Source organism: Notolepis coatsorum, assembly GCF_963971535.1.
Source record: "Notolepis coatsorum genome assembly, chromosome: 12".
Lineage (NCBI taxonomy): Eukaryota > Metazoa > Chordata > Actinopteri > Aulopiformes > Paralepididae > Notolepis > Notolepis coatsorum.
Window position 1 is genome coordinate 71,978,552 of NC_140176.1, and position 21,865 is coordinate 72,000,416.

Here is a 21,865-nt window from a genome sequence, read left to right on the forward strand (position 1 = left end):
TGCATGAGTGACGCCGAGCGGAGCCACTATGAATACAGAACTGGTACATTCAGGTCCAGAATTGTTGGAATTCCCTGACAAAGATGTGCAAAAAACTGTACAATTTAAGCAATACCTTACTGGTAATGAGCAAATAGTTGTTTATTCAATTAATGCATGGAGCTGTTCCATCTTATTTCATTTGATACTAACTACTCAGTTCATACAGATTTCAAGTATCCAAATATCAATGATGAATATTGCATAAGGTTTACACAGTTAATAGATCACCTTTTTGTTTTATATTCATGTTCAGAGAGGAGTAATAGTTAGATCTTTGTATGTGTGATTTATATAGCAATTAAATCAATGGTGTGCTTGTTTGTTTGGGGAGTTTGACCTACAGTTAATGTGCCTACCACGTGAAGGTGCATGCTCAATGGACAGCACAAAAACTATTTGTGTAGGTGGAGACTAGAGCTACCACAGATAGTAATCAGTTATAAGAGTAAGTAATCCTTACCATATATGTAAGGGATAATGTATAGCTACGAGGTCATTGTTGCAAAATAATTGACCGACACAGAGTTTAGAACACTGAGGCGCCTTGCAGACGCTATACATAGCTATACATTATCCCGCTTATTACATGGCTAACTTACTAACAATATACCTAATTCATTTTACACCATCGACAAGACGAGATCAAATGCAGACGCAGTTGTTCTGTGGCTCTGTCAGCCCAAATAAAGTGATTATTATTATCGCCGGCAGCCGGCAGGTGTGTCTGATTGCACTGAAACAGTGTGTGTCAGTGGGCTTGATTGCTCCAGCTGCGAAAAACAATAATCACCGGTGGTTATCGAAAAAAAATTCACCGCTGTCAGGGGCTATTGACCAATCACAATCAAGCATTTCAGCAAATGTTAAAACGCCATGTAATAAATCCTAATAGTTACCTTATTACCATACTTGGCTGAAAATAAACTTTGCTGCCTGTTGTGAATGTGTTTTTCCCTGTAGGCTAATACATAAGTAGGCATACATATTTGCAGTTGAGCAAAAATTAGCAGTTGAGTAGGCTATATGTGCTGTGTTTTTATGTCTTCCATCGAGGACCACCTTGGAAATAAGTGTTTTAATAAATGCTTTTAGGTGATATCCTCAGGAATACAAATTGGTCAAGATAATTTGTTTTTATGATGTGTTTTTAATTTCCAAATAAAAATCTAATCAAATAAAAAAAGCAGTTTTTTCAGTTGAGCTACAGGTGTGCCTTTTCATGCATCTTTATCAAGGGAACCCTTATCCTAATGATTTTTTAAATAATATTATGATGATACGATATGGACCTAGTAGTTGGGTCATCTGTGGCACTTCGTTTCTCAATGGATTTGTCATCTAGGAGGTTTAATAAACAAATTTAGCCGGGTGTATTTAAAAAAAGGCAGGGACAATTTGTGAGAGACCAAAATCCGAAATGGCTGCCGTGGAAGTTATCTTTTTAATGGTTTGACCTACAATGATGCACAATACATGGTACCAGCCCCCTCTCAGTCATGTACCAGCCAGCCCCCTCTCAGTCATGTACCAGCCAGCCCCCTCTCAGTCATGTACCAGCCAGCCCCCTCTCAGTCATGTACCAGCCTCCTCTCAGTCATGTATACCAGCCCCCTCTCAGTCATGTACCAGCCCCCTCTCAGTCATGTACCAGCCCCCTCTTAGTCATGTATACCAGCCCCCTCTCAGTCATGTACCAGCCCCCTCTCAGTCATGTATACCAGCCCCCTCTCAGTCATGTACCAGCCCCCTCTCAGTCATGTACCAGCCCCCTCTCAGTCATCTACCAGCCCCTTCTCAGTCATGTACCACAGCCCCATCTCAGTCATGTACCAGCCCCCTCTCAGTTATGTACCAGCCCCCCTCTCAGCCATGTACCAGCCCCCTCTCAGTCATGTACCACAGCCCCCTCTCAGTCATGTACCACAGCCCCCCTCTCAGTCATGTACCACAGCCCCCTCTCAGTCATGTACCAGCCCCCCTCTCAGTCATGTACCACAGCCCCATCTCAGTCATGTACCAGCCCCCCTCTGTCATATACCAGCCCCCTCTCAGTCATGTACCAGCCCCCTCTCAGTCATGTACCAGCCCCCTCTTAGTCATGTATACCAGCCCCCTCTCAGTCATGTACCAGCCCCCCTCTCAGTCATGTACCAGCCCCCCTCTCAGTCATGTACCACAGCCCCCTCTCGGTCATGTACCACAGCCCCATCTCAGTCATGTACCACAGCCCCATCTCAGTCATGTACCAGCCCCCCCTCTCAGTCATGTACCTGCACGACTGGTGGGGGGGGGGTGCTTAGTAAGAGATGTGATTGGGCCAGCCCAGTGTCAGTCAGTACCAATGGGCCGCTGTCCCAGCCTAGTAGTGGGCCGGTCATTGACCAAACTTAAAAAATATATAATTTTTTTTTTTTTTTTTTTTTATAAATATATATATATATTTTTTGTAATAGTTACAAATAGTTACCGAGGTCCAGACCCTTCCCCTTCCTATATATTTGACAGTAACAAGGTCTAATCAGAAAACATAAATAAAGTACTAATCGACCACAGGAAAAAAGGTTGATAATATTATGTTATAGCCATAAGTAATATATTTACGTGTTGTATAAGTAATATATTTACTCTTTGTTCTGCAAAAGTCCAAAACAAACACAGTGACCGGGAATGAACCAACAATGATTGTGATAGCTGCCTTAGCTGCGAGTGCTCTCACCACATACACAGCAATGCTATGATTATGGTTAGAGTTGTGGATCGCTTTAACGTTCGCTTAACGGTTATGGTTAAGATATAAAGTTAGGGTTAAGGTTAAGGATAGGGTTAGAGTGAAGATTCTGCCATATCTGGATGACTCAGGCAACCCAGGACACTGTGCTCCTCTTGTCTCATGTGGCCCGGCTGGGTCTCATGGTGAACTTAGACTAGAGCTGCCTGAACACCTCTCAGACCACAACCTTTATTGGCATGGGTTTGAACACGGTTGCTATGAGGGCATGTTCATCGCCTCAGTTTCCAGAGGGGCAGGGTATTGCCCTACATCCTGTTCTTTCGCCTATTGGGAAAACTGAGGGCTGCCTTAACTGTTGTGCCACTGGGCTTACTGTTGATGCGCCCCCCCTGCAGATGTGACTGAACAGCCTCCATTTGGATGCCTTGATGGAGACCAGCCCTCTGGGATAGGACACGTTAGCCCACACCTGGCAGGAAGGTCTTCTTTATGCCTTCCTGCCGATTCCTCTGATACTTCCAACACAGAGTTCTTCAGCGAGGCCACAGGCTTCTGCTGGTGGCCCCCTTCTGCTGGTGGTACCCTTCTGCTGGTGGCCCCATTTTGCTGGTGGCCCCCTTCTGCTGGTGGCCCCCTTCTGCTGGTGGCCCCCTTCTACTGGCGGTACCCTTCTGCTGGTGGTAACCTTCTGCTGGTGGTACCCTTCTGCTGGTGGTAACCTTCTGCTGGTGGTAACCTTCTGCTGGTGGTACCCTTCTGCTGGTGGTACCCTTCTGCTGGTGGCCCCCTTCTGCTGGTGGCCCCCTTCTGCTGGTGTCCCCCTTATGCTGGTGGCCCCCTTCTGCTGGTGGCCCCCTTCTGGCCAACGAGGACATGGTTTCCTCTGCTGTATAGGCTGTGTTGCAGCCCACCGTGGCGCCTCTCAGACAGGAAGGACCTCCTGTCTCAGCTAGGAGGTCGGATATGGCATCCCAATCCTCGTAACCTCCAACTGTGGGTTAGGCTTCTTGAGGGCCCGAGCCGTTTCTGAGCGACTGCGTGGAACCTGTCGGGAGGACTATTAGAACACTGAATAGTGTTCAGGCTGTAATCAGGAACCAGTACACTGCCCTGTGCCTGTCGTTCTGCAGTTTTACAATCCCTCTTGGACAAGGGCCGGTCTCCCTCAACCCTGATGGTGTACGCGGCTGCTATTTCATCGTAACACGATAAGGTTGACAATGGCACAGTGGGGAGCCACAGGCTGGTGTCTCTCTTCTTAAAGGGGGCTCTGAGAGTGTGCCCCACAAGCACCCAAAGGGCTCCAGTAGGGGCCCCTAGTGCTGGATGCTCTATGTCTTTTTTGGAGCCCTTGCCACGGGCAGAGTTGAGGTGATTGTCAGCTAAGATTGCGTTTCACGCAGGGAATAAAATAAGTACCCGCCAACCGCCAATGGCGGGCAGATTTAAGGTTTGGCGACTACCAATGAGAGGTCTGCCCACCACCTGGCGTGTAGTTCATATCGATACTCTTATTTTGAAAATCCTGTGCGGGTCTCCGCCCCAAGCGCAGCTCCAGTCATAATAGCTATGGCTAACTATCTATGGTCAGCTAACAATGTTCGGTTCATATGATACTCTTATTTTGAAAAAACCTGTGGCAACTCCGCGAGTCATATCCGCCCAGTCCGTGCTTCTGCTCGCATTAAAGCAGAGCAGGGCTACACAGCAGTGTGCCTCGCAAAATATGTCTGTGGTGTTTTTTTTTCTCTCACAACGGGTCAAATGCATCTAACATGCATTGCATCGTCGCCATTCCTTTATGCCCACATCGCCCGAAATGAACGTTACGTTAGCGTAAGCTAACAAGCTAATCCTGATCAGCGGCAGAGCCATAGAGAACAGCAGACAGTGTGGACTAGGGAAAGGGAAATGGGGGGGGGGGGCACTCTCCCTTTCTCTGTGTGTGCGTGCGTTTGGAAAGACGATGAAGTCACTAGTCAGGACTCAGGACAGGAGTATATTATAGTAAACTGAGGATTACTGAGGATGGACACATAATGTTGATATTCAAATATAAAAAAGTTTCAAGAGGAGTGGAAGTTTGAAGACAGACTAGACTACAATATGATGCAGGGGTGGTGAGTTGAAACAGTGTGTGTGTGTGTGTGTGTCCCAACCCCACTTCTATGTTTCAATAAATTATTTGCATTTAAAACTATTAACGCTGACTCATTCCTTCAGTCCACAAAAATGTATGCTAATATTCCTTATGTTGTTTATGATATTAATTGAAAATAGCATATGAGAGTATTATATAGTAATAATAACACATGGCGATATACTAAGAAGCTATTTATAATTTTTGGCTGGTAAAAAATCTGCCTGGCTAGTAGTTTTTAAAATCTAACAGCCAAATGGCTGGTAAGTCAAAAAGTTAATTTTGTTCCCTGGTTTCACGTCAGTGAAACATGTAGATGAGCTACATGCCTCGTCAGTGAGTGACTCGTGTCTGAGATGGAACTCAGACGGCTCTGGTGTCACGCTGTGGCCCAATACAGCGTTCCTCCCCAAGGTGCTCTCACACACACCTCAGCCAGCCTGTCCAGCTGGCCCAGTTTAACCCCCCAGGAGGAGAGAGGGATGACAAACTGAGGCTGCTATGTCCGGTACGGACCGTAATAGCCTATACAACTGTTACCGCAAGACCAACTCTTTGTTTATTATGGTGGCCCTAGGAAGAATGGTTGCACTCTGTCAAAACAGCGCCTGTCTCACTAGATTGTGGATGTAATTTTCCACGCATACGGGGCAAATGACTGCCCCCTGCCATCAGGTGTAAGGTGCCCCCCATGCATTGGGCCTGGTCCTTGTGCTGAGAAAATACGTACTCAAGATTCCTCGTGACTCTGTTGGTATGAGTCACCAACACTCCCTCCTCTCCTCTGGTGGTCAGGAAGGATGAAATAGAATGATAGTTACGTATTTAACTGGATGATCACCAGAGTGCTCGGTCACTCGGAATCTTTGTGATTGCGTGAGAAGATCCTGTAGGAACTGTAGGAACATTCTGTAGGCAACTGTGTTGCTATAAATACTCGACCTGCACATACACAAGATGGAAGATTTCGTGCCTTAAGCACCACTTCTGGCGGTCATCCAGGATTCATAAAACCTCAGGTACATACGTAATTATCGATTTCTTTTCTTTATTAATTTGCTTTTATGTTACAAGACATATCATGGAAACTAAATGGAAACTAAATGATTAAATGTTGTGTTGTTTATTCAGATTTACAGAGCAGTTTTGGTCGAGGGACACAGAATGGCACGTTTTCGTATAATGATCAACTGTGAGCCGTGTAAAGTAGCCGGCTTGTGATAGCATGTGCCTCTTATCACGCAGTCCCCACTTGAGAAAATACTCTAGTCTAGTATCACCTATATTAGCCAACTATCTGGACACTTGCCAAATTCCCTTATCACAGTTACACTAACGCACCGCTACGGTAGCTACATATCTTAAAAGCATTCACTCATCAGCAATCAACACTTACTGTAACTAATGGGCCAACAATGGTTCCTTTCAATATCACATTCAGTCAGCCAGCCAAAGGGTGAATACTGATTATCTTACCTGGGGTTTTATCCTGCGTTGTCAGACTGACCCACAGAAGGAGATGGGCCCAGATGTGTATCGCTGACATGTCCCCTCACACACAGACATCTAACCACGGGGAGACGTACACACATTCACACATACAGATAAATAAACACGCGCACACTCCTTCTTCATACGCACACAAACGCACAATCTTCAGTCCATACTTCTGTCAGGGTGTAGGCTAGTGACGCATGTGAGCCAAGCTGGAGTAACATGTGTCTCACACTCCAGTTTTCTCTTGGATCTCCCTATGTGGTGAGAGAGAGAGAGAGAGAGAGAGAGAGAGAGAGAGAGAGAGAGAGAGAGAGAGAGAGAGAGAGAGAGAGAGAGAGAGAGGAGGGAGGAGAGAGAAAGGGGGGGAGGGTGAGAGAGATTTGACATTAAGGGGGTGGGGTGAGGTTACAGGTACTTAAAGAGAGAGAGAGAGAGAGAGAGAGAGAGAGAGAGAGAGAGAGAGAGAGAGAGAGAGAGAGAGAGAGAGAGAGAGAGAGAGAGAGAGAGAGACAGAGAGAGAGAGACAGAGAGAGAGAGAGCGAGAGCGAGAGAGAGAGAGAGAGAGGCTTGCTGGGAGAGATTTGACATTAAGAGGGTGGGGTGGGGGTACAGGTACTTAAAAGAGAAAGAGAGGGAGATTTGACATTAAGGGGGTTGGGTTACAGGTACTTAAAGAGCGAGAGCACACACTAATGAGAGGCACGTTACTGATCATGCGGTAGTGTTGGAGAGTGGCATGACGGAACTTGTCCAAGATGCTACGGTTGACAGGGCAACAGAGCAGCGGTTTCTGACTTCTCTTGCCAGTGCTTTCTGCAAGCAGGTTAGAAATCTAACACAACATTTTCATTCACCACTCCACCTGTACAAACCTTAAGGTTAGTCACAGCTGCGTTTACCCATATATGATGTGTCAAAAATGTCTGCATTCATGAAAAAAACACCAATGTTATGGCGTATTGTCTTAATTTACAGAGGAGATTCTGTTTGCTCATAAACTCCAAGGATCTTCATCCAAACATTCATTATCTCTTTCCCTTGTTTTCCTCTGTCACACTGACTCAGTCTGCATCCACTCTGTCACTATCTATCTCTAAGGACGTACAAATGACTTCTCCTTTAGGAAGATGTGCAGATGTACAGATATCTCAGCTATCTTATTCCTTCTGCTGTGAAGTTACATGACTTCAACAGTTACTATACCTGCAGGTATGTTTTCTTTTAAACTCATCCTTTGGGTACATGCTATATCCATGTTATATCCATGTAATGTCTTCTTATGTTTTGTAATTCTGTTAAACACAGAATTATATGTATTATATAATAATAATAATAATAATAATAATAATAATAATAATAATAATAATAATAATAATAATAATAATAATTAATAATAATAATAATAATAATAAATAGATAATTAATAATAAATATAATACAAATGTAAAATGTATTTTTTATGAATGATGTGTTATCTGAAGATAGGAGCTGGGCAACCAGGTGAAATGTTTAATAAAGATTCTTGACTTGTTTTCTACCACGTCCCCTTTTCTCCATCTGGAAAGTGTCTCACTGTGTTTTTCTCAACCCCCTCTCTCCTTTCCTCCCATACTTCTTCCATTTCCTGGTCTCATCCCCCCCCCCTGCTATTCTCTCCCTTCACAAGAAAGTATCTTGGTAGTTTGAGGGTATTTTCAGTTTTACCTCGTATGAAGATGTTACCATGGTTCTGCTGTGGCACCACTTAAATAATCCCATGGTATAATGTCATTTATTTTAAACCATAGTTTTTTTGGAATTTCATGAGGGTCACCCTCTTCACTCTTCAATGCTCCCCTCCTCTCTCTCTCTTTCTATCTCAGGGGTGTTTGGGGAGGAGCGAAGTGTGACGCAGGAAAAGATGACATCTGTTATTAATTCACAATTTAAAAAATAAAAAAACCTGCGTCATTGGAGACCAAAGACAAAAACACAGGTGGACTTGGTACGATGCAGTAAAGAACACAAGGCAATGATATGATGCAATGAATTGCTAATAGCCTACTATAATCTAATGATAATAATTATAATAATGATAATATGAATTAGTGAGAGTAATGATTGTTTTCTCATGCAAGTCAGAAAGAAATAGAAAGAGAAAAGTAAGGTAAGAAACAAAATAAAACTAATAATGACGTGTATTTGCGCTTATTCACTGATTCTGTTAAACTATGATTTTGCACCATTTAGTCCGAATTAGTCACATTTACAAGCCATTTGCTTAAGCCATTTGAAGGAGATGAGTAATAACTAACAGTATCAGATTCAGCTATGATGAGCAGACAAAGTCTTCTCTGTAAAAGTGTGACAATAAAAAGACTTACTGTGGGTACACCAGCTTCATCCACATCAAACACAATACGGACAGAGAGAGAGAGAGAGTGACTGAGAGAGTGAGAAGGAGGAAAAAGGCAAAACGCATACAGTAGAGAAAGTTCCGAACCTCTCTTCTTCTGAGAGTGGGGAGTGTGACTGGACCAACAGGTTATTTAGAGAATAGACTCCACACACACACACACACACACACACACACACACACACACACACACACACACACACACACACACACACACACACACACACACACACACACACACACACACACACACACACACACACACACACACACACACACACACACACACACACACACACATTCTCTTAATCACGTACTCACTCACGTACACACACATTTCCCCGAGGCACTGTAAGGGGGGTAATTACACTCCACAAACATGCGTGTACGCACGCACACACACACACACACGTCTGAATGGGGTGGAGTTACCGCGTGACTGACAGAGAAGCAGGCAAGATAAATTGACTGCCTACACTCTCGGTGACATGAATGAATAAACTGATGTTGGTTGGCAAGAGCAGCAATGCACATGAGCAATGTGCTGGCCACGGGCCAGGATTTCCTCTCCAGGAAGTTCAAATGTCAAGAGGATACGTTTTCAAAGTGCATCGCTGTTTTGGTATGCCATGCGCTACATGATACACACCGGGAGAGTGTAAAAGCCATGCCGGTGAAATCATTCTGCGCTTAAGCTCTGTGGAGCTGGTTCGCATTGAGATTGGGTCAAGGATCTATTTTTAATTTTTAATTTTTTAAATATTTTTTCCTCTTTCTTTTTCTGTTTTTCTCCCATCCCAATGTTAGTCGTTATGCCAATTACCAATCCCCTTCCTGGTCGTTGCGCACTCTACCCCCTACCGTCGGTCTGGGAGGGCGGAGACTATCACATGCTTCCTCCGACACATGTGTACCCAGCCCACCGCTTCTTTTCACCTGGCAGCGCGGACTCTCACTGGGAGAGTGTAACGTGTGGAAGGTCACACTACCTCTCTTAGATCCTTCCCTTGCCGTCCAGGCGCCCCGACCGAACTGTAGGAGTCGCTGTTTACAACGACCAGGACCCACCCTCGCCGGGTTTCCCACCCTCTAACACTGCCAATTGTGTTAGTATGGACGGTCGGCCAACCCGGAAGCACCACAGCTGGATTTGATCCCACTGTCACTGTGGTGGTAGACAGACGCTTAGTCCGCTGCACTACCCGGCCGCCTCAAGGATCTATTTTTGATGTGAGGATGATGGCCAAGATTCAAGAGCCCAGGAGATAGAGTGACTGTGTTTGATTGTGTGTTTTGGGTCATGTTTTATGTTGCAAGTGAGTGTGTGAGAAAGAGGGCGAGGAGGGATGAGGAAAAAGAGGGAAGAGAGAGTGTGTCTGTGTGTGCGTGTTCATGTCCATGAATGTGTATTTGATTGTGTTGTGTGATGTTTTCCATGTTGCAAATGAATATGGAGAGACAGAGGAGAGAGAGAGAGAGAGAGAGAGAGAGAGAGAGAGAGAGAGAGAGAGAGAGAGAGAGAGAGAGAGAGAGAGAGGAGAGAAAGAGGGAGAAAACAAAATATAATTACATGATCATTTGTTGTAATATATTGTGAGTGTGTGTGAGAGAGAGAGAGAGAGAGAGAGAGAGAGAGAGAGAGAGAGAGAGGGAGAGAGAGAAAAAAAATTATGTTTTGTTTTGACATGAACATTTGTTGTAATATATTGTTAACTGCTTTGGCAACACTGTTAATTATTTGACATTCATGCCAATAAAGCACATTTGAACTGAATTGAGAGAGAAAGAAAGAGTTTGTGTGTGCGCATGATTGTGTGTTTTGGCTTGTGCTTTATGTTGCAAGTGAGTGTGTGTGTGTGTGAGAGAGAGAGAGAGAGAGAGAGAGAGAGAGAGAGAGAGAGAGAGAGAGAGAGAGAGAGAGAGAGAGAGAGAGGGAGAGAGAGAGAGATCGAGAGAGAGAGAGAGAGAGAGAGAGAGAGGGAGGAGCCAGAAGTACGTTATCCATCTGAGGGAGGTGGTATACAGTATGGTGCTGGATTAGGAGCAGTTTGCTGCACAGCGCTTCAGATTAAGCATAGGTTTAACTTGGCAACCTTTCTGCCTACAGTATGTACTGTATATGCACACATGCGCGCACACACATACACAGTACACACATGCTTACAATTTGCTCCCAAGGTGGAGGTGTTGACTGCAGACAATCACGTTGGCGCTGCTGTGATGGCTGCCTTTCTGATCGCTCCGACGAGACTGTGCTTTATTTTGTTAATTTTTATAGTATTAGGAGTTTTATTTGCACCAACTGTTGGTGCATTATATGTGTATGACCGTCAGTCAATCATTGACATTGGATTACGGGAAACTTACCAACTGGATTACTCGCTGGATCAACTTTCCGAACCACATCAATGGCCGGAAGAAATCCTCCGGAGACTAGGACCGGATCCTTTGTTCCTAGACCCCAGGAAAAGACGTCGAGGAAAAAGGTCTGGGATCCGAAACAGGCTGAGATCCAGACGACACCGTACACCACTTCCCAGTATATTGCTAGCCAATGTACAATCAATAGACAATAAACTGGATGACATCCGAGCAAGGATTCAATATCAAAGAGACGTTAGGGACTGCAATGTCCTTTGCTTCACCGAAACTTGGCTAACACCGGAGGTTCCAGATCACGCGATTCAACCAACGGATCACTTCTTTATCCATAGGAAGGATCGGACACAATCAGAGTCCGGTAAACAACGTGGTGGAGGTATTGCCTTCATGTTTAACAAAAATTGGAGTGATCCAACGAATGTGAAGGAATTATCCAACTACTGCTCCCCAGAACTGGAATATATAACCATCAAGTGTCGTCCTTTCTTCCTCCCGAGGGAGTTAACGGCGATCGTCCTGGTCGGAGTGTATATTCCACCGCAAGCCAACAACAACGCCGCGCTCTCCAGACTACACGACGAGGTAAATAATATACAAGCGACGAACGTTAACGCCGCCATTTTAGTACTGGGAGATTTCAATAGCGCCAATCTGAGAAAGGTATTGCCTGATTTCTACCAGCATGTGACTTGCAACACCAGAGGCGGTAACATCCTAGATCACTGTTACACGCAATTTAAAGGTGGCTACAAGGCTCATTCTGATAGTGGCTTTGGCAAGTCAGATCACGCATCCATTTTCCTTACACCAAAGTACAGACAAAGAATTAAAAGTACTCCCGTAGTCTCGCGAGAGGTGCAGAAATGGGATGTGACGTCAGAGGATACGATCCGGTCAGTGTTCCACAACACAGACTGGATTGTATTCCGCGACACAGATAACATTAATGCCTACACGGAGACAGTGCTGGACTATGTCTGTACTAGGGTGAAAGAAACAATCCCCACTACCAAAATGAAAGTTTACCCAAATCAAAAACCCTGGGTAGACAAATCCGTCCGTGAAGCTCTGAGAGAGCGCACCAAAGCATACAATGACGGCCTAGTGGCAGGCAACATGAATGACCACAAGGTGGCGCAACACAACGTAAGGAGGACAGTGTCAGAGGCCAAACGGCGCTACAGGGATAAAATTGAACTCCAGTTTGAACAAGCTGACTCTAGAGCTATGTGGCAGGGGCTCAAAACGATGACAGACTACAAAGGCGCCTCCCTCAAACTGAACAATGACATCTCCTTAGCAAACGACCTCAATACCTTCTATGCGAGGTTTGATGCTGGTAATAACAACACCAGCTCACAAGCCTCGGCAATGGGGGGGGGGGGGTCGGCTGCTGATGGAGGCGCAGTGTTCAGGGTAACAGAGCATGAGGTGAGGCGGACCTTTAAAAAAGTGAATATCAGGAAGGCAGCAGGTCCGGACGGCATCCCCGGCCGCGTCCTAAAAGTCTGTGCCGACCAACTGGCCCCAGTATTCACTGACATATTTAACCTGTCCTTAGAACAGGCTGTCATCCCCACCTGCCTGAAGAAGTCCACTATTATCCCTGTACCCAAAAAATCCAAGCCTGCTTGCCTCAACGACTACCGCCCTGTAGCTCTCACCTCCATAGCCATGAAGTGCTTTGAGAAGCTAGTAAAGGGCTACATCTGCTCCTCCCTCCCCATCAACATGGACCCCCTGCAATTTGCATACCGCCCCAACAGGTCCACGGAGGACGCCATATCCCATGTGCTGCACACAGCAGCATCACACCTGGACAAGAGGCAGGGGAACTATGTGAGAATGCTATTCATCGACTACAGCTCGGCATTCAATACCATAGTCCCCTCCATACTCATAGCCAAGCTCAGGGACCTGGGCTTGGGCTATGACCTCTGCCAGTGGGTCTTGGACTTCCTGACTGGCAGACCCCAGGTGGTGAGAGCAGGCAACTGCACCTCCTCATCCATCACCCTCAACATAGGGGCCCCCCAGGGCTGTGTTCTGAGTCCCCTCCTCTACTCCCTGTACACACACGACTGTGTGGCTCAGCGGAGTAGCAATACAATCGTCAAATTTGCTGACGACACAGTGGTGGTGGGCCTGATCTCTGCCAACGACGAGAGGGCCTACCTGGAAGAGGTCAAGGTCCTGGCGGGATGGTGCCAGGAAAACAGCCTCTCCCTGAACGTCAGCAAAACAAAGGAGATGATTGTGGACTTCAGGAGGTCGGGGGTCAAGGACTACAGCCCCCTCAGCATCGACGGGGCACCGGTTGAGAGAGTCAACAGCTTCAAGTACCTCGGAGCCCACATATCCGAGGACTTGAAATGGACCATACACATTAACAGTGTGGTGAAGAAGGCACGACAACGCCTCTACTTCCTCAGGCGCCTAAGGAAGTTCCAAGTCAGCCAGAAGATCCTTAAGAACTTCTACTCATGTACAATAGAGAGCATCTTGACCGGCAACATCACCTCCTGGTTTGGGAATAGCACTGCAAAAGACCAAAGCAGACTACAAAGAGTGACACGTTCAGCCGAACGCACAATTGGAGGGGGGCTCCCCACTCTCCAGAACATTTACAACAAGCGTTGCAAGGGGAAGGCTAAGAGAATTATTAAGGACTCGAGCCACCCGAACAACTGCCTCTTTGAACTGCTGCCGTCAGGCAAGCGACACAGGAGTCTCAAGGCGAGCACAGAAAGACTCAGAAGTAGCTTCTATCCCCAGGCCATCAGGCTGCTAAACGAACAATGAATGAACACTACACAACAACAACCACCAAACACACATAGCACACACATCCACACGCACACACTCACTTTAAACAAACACACTGTAGCACCCACTACACACACTTTATAGCACACACCCACTTTAAACAAACACACTGTAGCACCCACTCCCCACACTTTATATTTATGGATGAAGGATTGCACTACAACTCGTACACCTTACTGTAAATTGTACCTAAAATTGTACCTCATCCCATTTCTGCTTTGCACTAGATAGTACTGTACATTAGTACACTGCATAGTATTGTGTATTGTATATTATATGGTAACTCAGAACATTGTACATATGTCTATACCGAACAACTGTGACCTCATTCTTCTTCTAAATTCATGCTATATTATGTTATTATGTTATTTGATACTATCTTGTCTAGCACAGTCTCTGGAGCGTAACAGTAAGAAGCATTTTGTATGAAAGTATTCTGTACTTCTGTATGACAACTATTAAAGAACTTGAACTTGAACTTGAACTTGCCTCCTTTGTATTCACCCACAAGGAAAATCCTGATTACTGACAGACATGTGTGTGCGTGTGTGTATTGTATATTGTTGCTTGTGTGTCTGTAATGTGTGTGTATTTACGGGTATATATGTGACATACCTGCGTGTGTGTGTGCGTGGGTGCATATTCCCACCCTCTGTTAGTAGGTTAGTGAAAGATTGCTGTGGCTGCTGGCTGGAGATAAGAGGATTTGGGTGGAATTAGTGTCATTCTTCCATTGCTGGAGGAATAGATTTATATAGATTTTAATCAGAGAAAGATCCACTCGACCACAGCTAAATGAGAGAGAGAGAGAGAGAGAGAGATAGAGAGAGAGAGAGAGAGAGAGAGAGAGAGAATGGGACGGAGAGATAAAGGAGGGAGACACATCAAAAGACACTGATTCTTGGAGGATAATAAACCTCTCGCCACGCAGACACACACAGGACACACGGACCCGCGCTTGGATCGGCTGGAAATGGAGCAGCGCTGGGAGGGACACGGAGTGATTTCTGCGATATCAGGACAACCACCTGTCGTAGGATAGAACCTGAACTGAAGCACCAAGGGCACCACGAGCGCGCGCGCGCGCACGCACGCGCACACACACACACACATTTATATATATACGTCACTCTCACTCACATAATATGCACATATGCGTGCGCCGTATACTCTTACAGTAAGTCTTTTACACGTTGGCACTGGGACTTTATTTTGACCGCGGCTGGATGTTTGAGCGCGACTCCAGCGACAAGTCACTGGCCACAGGAGTAGAGCTGCATGGCGACTGCAGACCCTGGTCATTGTGGGTCTATATGCTGGCTGCGGTGTGGTGTGACCGGTCCGGCTGACCGATGGTCGCCTGCTGCGAGGCGCTGACCCGCTGCGGAACATGAAGGCGCTGCTTCCCTGGAGCTGGCGCGCGCTGTGCCTGGCCCTCATGGCGATGGCCGGGCTGCTCGCCGTGGCAACGGGCGGCCGTAACTCCGGGCGCAGGAGGCACAAGGAGGTGTTCCTGGGGGAAAACAGCAAGTTCAAATTCGGAGGGTGAGACAGTTGCAGTCGCACGCGCAGGCGTACACAAGCACACACGCAGACACACACACACAGGGCCGGCCCTAGCATTTCAGCAGCTCTAGGCCAGGGGAGATTCTGAAAAGCGCCCCTTGCGTGCGGCCGCGGCCACTGAAACAGTCTTAAAGGCCAACCTTCACGTTGTATTTTTGTTCAATAAACAATGTGGACTAGGCCAACGGTGACTTTCATGAAGAAGGAAAAAAAAAGTATTGAAATTGACCCAGTTTTAGCGTTTTTATCAAACATTTTGTCTGCCCAACACAATCACCACGCATGTGGATATTTTAATCAATGGTTCATAACGTGCGTGTGTAATCGAAATGATCTCGTCACAACAGGTGCAGGGCACCAGGGGGCTCACCAGGGGGCGCTGAGAGTCACACACAGCTAGTGGCAGGCACTGCAGGCAGAGAGCCTTGCTACCATAGATATATGCTTGCTACTACTAGCCGAATGAAAATGTATCCGTTTCACCTAACACTATTGCTCCGTGATTATAGCCATCCATCTCTAAAGCGAACCACTATTTGTAAAAGCCACAACCACGTTACCATATTTGTAATAATGTAAATCATTGTGTCGTTGACTCGTTGTACATATTGTGTTTATAACGTTAGTAGCTAACATAGCTTAGCTTGGTAGCTATTGTGCTAACAACATATCCCGACATCCGGCTCGCTGGCCAGCATGAACGGCCGACCCAAAATGGTTCTCTCCTCTCTGTACACCCCGTCCCCACGGGTACCCTGCCGGGGGGCCCATGGACGCGACAACGGCGGCAGCCGTAGGGTGCTCGAGCCCGTAAAGGCTAGTGGTACACGATAGCTATGAGCTAACTAACGCTACAGGCTCAAACACTCTACGGCCGCCGCTGTTGTCGCGTCCACAAGCTCCTCCGCAGGACACCCGCGAGGACGGGGGCACACAAAGAGGAGAGAACCACCCGCAGGGACGGCGGAGCTATAGGCTAACTGTGATGCACCGAGTGGGCCACCATTGATCTACATGCCCCGATCTCAAATGGTTCACGACAGTAGGCATAATGCTAACGTTAGCCAGCGGCCCAGCGCCATATATCGAGTAGTACTATGACCCGGACGGGCAAGGCATACGTTTCCTGAAGTGACGTCACGGCCGTGCTAGCGTCTGATAAGCTTTTAGATTCGGCTCATTAATATGCACCTGTAGTGACGTCGGCGTTTGATAAGCTTTTTTGATTCGCGCGTGCATGTTATTCGTGCGTGGACCTTTTTAACTCTTTCAGAGTGGCATTTCCGGTGTCAAATGGAAAAAAATAAATAATAAAATTATATACCAATTATGTAAACTACCCATAATTGATCAGTAGGGTTTAACCTGGATGTTGGGCTTTAAGCACGGGCGTCAGGCATGCGTTGCTCATGGGACGACTGGTTGCACTATGTTTTAATGAAGGCACGTGCACGCGCGCTCCCGCGCATGCGCATAAATGTTCCCTCGCATAGCACAGACTAAAGACAGTGCCTAATTGCCTCTACGACTGGAATGTAACACATTTCATTCACAAGTTTTGTGTGTATCTGAGAACGTATTTGAACACACCTGACGACCAGCCGTATTGTTATGCAAAGTAGTACTTAGCGAGTTGGGGCATCAGTCGAGTGCAGCGCATTCCTGTGTGCGCTTGCACATCCGTGCATGTGCGCGTGCTTCTGCTCACAGACTGGTTGCACGGCGTGCAACTCCGTCCCATGAGCAACGCTTGCCTGATGGGCGCACAGCAATAAGTACAGTATTGTATATTTAGTTCAGCGTAAAGCAGGGTTTTTGTGGTTTTTCATTACAGTACACATTCTCAAAGACACTCTGACGTCACGAGACCGCCGCCATCTTAGTTTAGGGGACAACCAACAGGTGTGTACGAGCAAAAGTGAGCTCCGTTTTTAAATAGTAGTAACATATAAACATGAAAAAGGCATGTAGGCTACTTGAAGCCTCCAGTGCACATACACTGAGAATGGACTATATGGCGAAGTAGCTAGCAGCTAACATTTATCTGCTGTTTACAGCCTCACAGCCTATAATTAATTTACGATATAAATATGTGTTCCTTATTCTCACCTGTTATGAAATGGGTAGAGCAGATATACGTATGATTTGACTTGGGGGACCAGTGTCTGCTTTGATCGACTCACCCGTCTGCATCTATGTGTGCCCTCTTGATAGCCGCCAGCCACTTTTCCTCCATGATGCCTCAGCTGGTATTATATAAAACTTGCGATTTAGATTTTTGATTTAGTTATTAGTACAAAACATAACACAGCAGCTCTTTGGCATTGTTATGCACTGAAGAAAATTACCCTTGATTATGTTTAATTTGCCGCTTTTCCGATCCGTTTTCTGCACTAAATGAAGCGTACACAATGTACCCCCCAAGCCGTAGTTGCGTAGCAACAACAGACAGGAAGTTGACTTTGAGAATTGCCATCAGCTGCACCTGTTTAAGGAAGTTTCCATTGTCTAGTTTGTTGAGCATCTTTTCGCATCTTTTCACCTGAACAGCGCGATCTCTCAGTGGCGAGGAGTAACGTGTGGGAGGCTCACGCTGCCCCCGATACTTCCTGATTCTGCTGTACAGGCGCACCAACCGACCTGTAGGAGTCGCTGTCCACAACGTCCGATCCCCACCCACCGGCTTTCCCACCCCCTAATACTGCCAATTGTATTAGTATGAACGACCAGCCAAGCCGGAAGCAACGCCGAGAGCTGGGCTCGAACCCAGCATCTCCTGCGTCAGTGGCGAACGCCTTGCCCACTGCGCCACTTAGCCGCCCCCGGGTCGTTTCAAGTTTCAAGTTTCAAGTTTCTTTATTAGTTGTCATACAGAAATACAGAATACTTTTGCATGAAATGTATAAGTTGGAATTGCAATGCAATGAATATCACCAGGTGGCAGTATTGTCTGTATCTGAACTGGAATTGCATTGGTGTGGATACACGTCTTCTTTCTTTTTTGTAGTAGTAGTAGGGGCTCCTCCTCCTGCTTGAACAGAGATTCACATTGATCGCCTTGAAATTCCGTTGCCTAAGCGTATTTTACCATCGAAACGTGTATAGATATATGCTGGTAATCGCGATGGCGATGGGATCACTTGGAATTATTAGTTTTGGAATACCTTCTGGCTAAGGTAAGGTATATATATATATTTTTTTTTATATATATGTTTTTTTGTAGATTCTTTTGCGTTTTTACTACCGGGCAGGCCGGTAGAGAGAGAGGGAGAGGAGGAAATGGGAGACAGAGCAGGGGAAGACATTCGGCAAAGAACGCCGGGTTCGATCTGCATTGCAATTACAACTTATACAAACGACCCATGGACGGCTATAATGGAAAGAGTTAGTCTACGGGAATCGAACCCGGGTCGGCCGTGCCGTGACGCAGCGCGTTACGTGGTTCGCCACTTGGGCGCCCCAGGTAAGGTATATTCTATGTCTATTTTACCGAACCTGAAACGTGTTTTTCTAACGATCACAGTTCTGTGTTTCACCAGACGTAAAACATGCTCGGCAAACACGATCACAGTTTTGAGTTAAAACGATCCCCCCCCCCCCTGATGATTTTGTGAAGGTACATATGTACATGTTATATACCTTTCATTTGGGGGTTCAGGGAATCAACCAGAACGATTCGGGCTTATTGCACATAACGCATTTAATCTCGCGATCTATGAAAAAAGACTGGATTATCTTGGAAATACGCGCTGTTTAGCGTGTAATAAACTACAAACTACAGTAGAAACAAATTTTTTTCCATGTTGCACTACAAGTAGTGTCTGTCAAATGAGCCACACCATTGTCTCCACAATATAATACAGAACACACACACATCCCTAACTGCAAAACGTGGAATATTGCAGAATTTGGCCTAATCTGGACTGAAATTTCGTTTTTGGGTGGAACGTTTGGTGCACACGCGACCGGGGAGGCGGGGACGCTACAGCGTGTTACACACAACACAGCGGTGCTCAAGCGTCTGGCTGCTTCAGTGTTAACATTGTCAAGAAGCTAAAAAATTCCACAATAAGCCCTCAATTCAGAGCAGAACAGTATCCTAATGACTTTTATGCCTCCGGTGATAAGGTGTTTTGCTAATTCTGTCAACGTTCCGTGGACTGGACCCGCAAAAACACTTGCGACACTATTGTGATTAAATAGATATAACGTTAGGACATGATAGCTTCTAGCTAAATCTAGTGCACCCATCCATTTGTTTAATGCAAACGATTGTCATTATACACTGCCCTTTATAAACTAAATACACTTAAATAGCTATGTAACGTTATAGGACTATAGATGGAAATGATAGCTTCTAGAAGTTCTAGCTAAATCTGGTGCACCCATCCATTTGTTTAATGCAAACGATTGTCATTATACACTGCCCTTTATAATCTAAATAAACTTAAATAGCTATGAAACGTTACAGTACATAGGACTATAGATGGAAATGATAGCTTCTTGCTAAATCTAGGGCACCCATCCATTTGTTTAATGCAAACGATTGTCATTATACACTGCCCTTTATAATCTAAATAAACTTAAATAGCTATGAAACGTTACAGTACATAGGACTATAGATGGAAATGATAGCTTCTTGCTAAATCTAGTGCACCCATCCATTTGTTTAATGCAAACGATTGTCATTATACACTGCCCTTTATAATCTAAATAAACTTAAATAGCTATGAAACGTTACAGTACATAGGACTATAGATGGAAATGATAGCTTCTTGCTAAATCTAGTGCACCCATCCATTTGTTTAATGCAAACGATTGTCATTATACACTGTCCTTTATAAACTAAATAAACTAAACTAAAGGTGCCTAAATTATGCATTACTATATTTCATCACAATATAATAGATATAGCTAGGTTACTGACATTGTCATTGTGATAATGTCAGTAGTAGCTAGCTGTATCTATTGTTTACACTTGAAATATGTATTTTTATTTTGTCACAATATTAATTGAAAAATATTGTGTAAAATTGAACTGTATTTCTGAGTTGCAGCACTTAAAAACATTAAATGGACTGTTATATCTTATTCAATTGTGGACATTTATTCATTCCCACTTATTAGACACTATTTCTGATGGTAAAATGAGCATAAAAAGCAAAATACAGAATTCTGAAATATTAAAACGGAAAAAATTGAATTTGGGAAAAAATTTAATGGAATTTGGAAAATAATCAAACGGATTTCATATGGCTCTAGTAGAGATGGGCACTAAGGCGCACTGTTAACAAGCGGGTAGAAAAGTGGCCATTTTAGTTTTTGAGGACTGCATACCTTTTTTGCAAACCAAAATACTATACTTTATAGTTTATACTTATAGCACATGCATGCGCCTGGTCTATTTTGAAAGATGACATTCTGAAGTTTCTGATACAATAAAGAAAATTCACTTTTAGTGCTAATGAAATAGAGTAACATGAGTTGTAGAAAAACTTGTTACTCACATTTTCTGTAGTAGTTAGTAGTCCAGAAATAGTATTTCCAAAAGAACACACTTGGTCTATAGCCTGAAGTCTTCTGTAGTACATGTCCAAATTTCATAAAAATCCGTTCAGAAATGAGTGATTAGAAGCGGTTTTGGTAAAAAGTGAGAGAGCTCAGAAAACGATTTTCTCATAGACTTCAATGCATTCGACGGAGAATTCTCTTCCTGTTTTGGCTCGTGACTTTTCACCTAGATCCCTGATTCGCTCATTCCCATGTGGGGTACCATTGGAAAGCCCTGGTTACAACCCTGGTCATTGGTTACAACCCTGTCCAATAATTTCCGAGATCGCCAAATGATTGACGGAGGTAGAGGCTCGGGAGTCGGGAGTGGTATTTGAAAACATTTTAAGTCTGCTGTCTACTTCGGCGCACGCCTCACATATCGGCATGTAACTCGAGAACCGCTGAACGGATTTTCTCACCTGAAACGGATATCGACAGGCAACGAATAAGGCTTTAATATATATATTGTATTAAAAAATATGCAAACCTGAGCCGGTGGACAAACAAACTTTAATCTTTTTGAGGTGCCCCTTGGCCATTTGACTGCGCCCTAGGCCCCGCCTATTTTGCCTATGCCTGGGGCCGGCCCTGACACACACACACACACACCCCACTGTTTTCTGATGGAAAAAGGCGCTGTGTCAACTGTTTATTGAGTTAGACTAACATTTTGACCGCTATGTCATGATGACAGTGAGTGGGTCCAGGTTTGGCACAGCAGCTGCACAGCTGT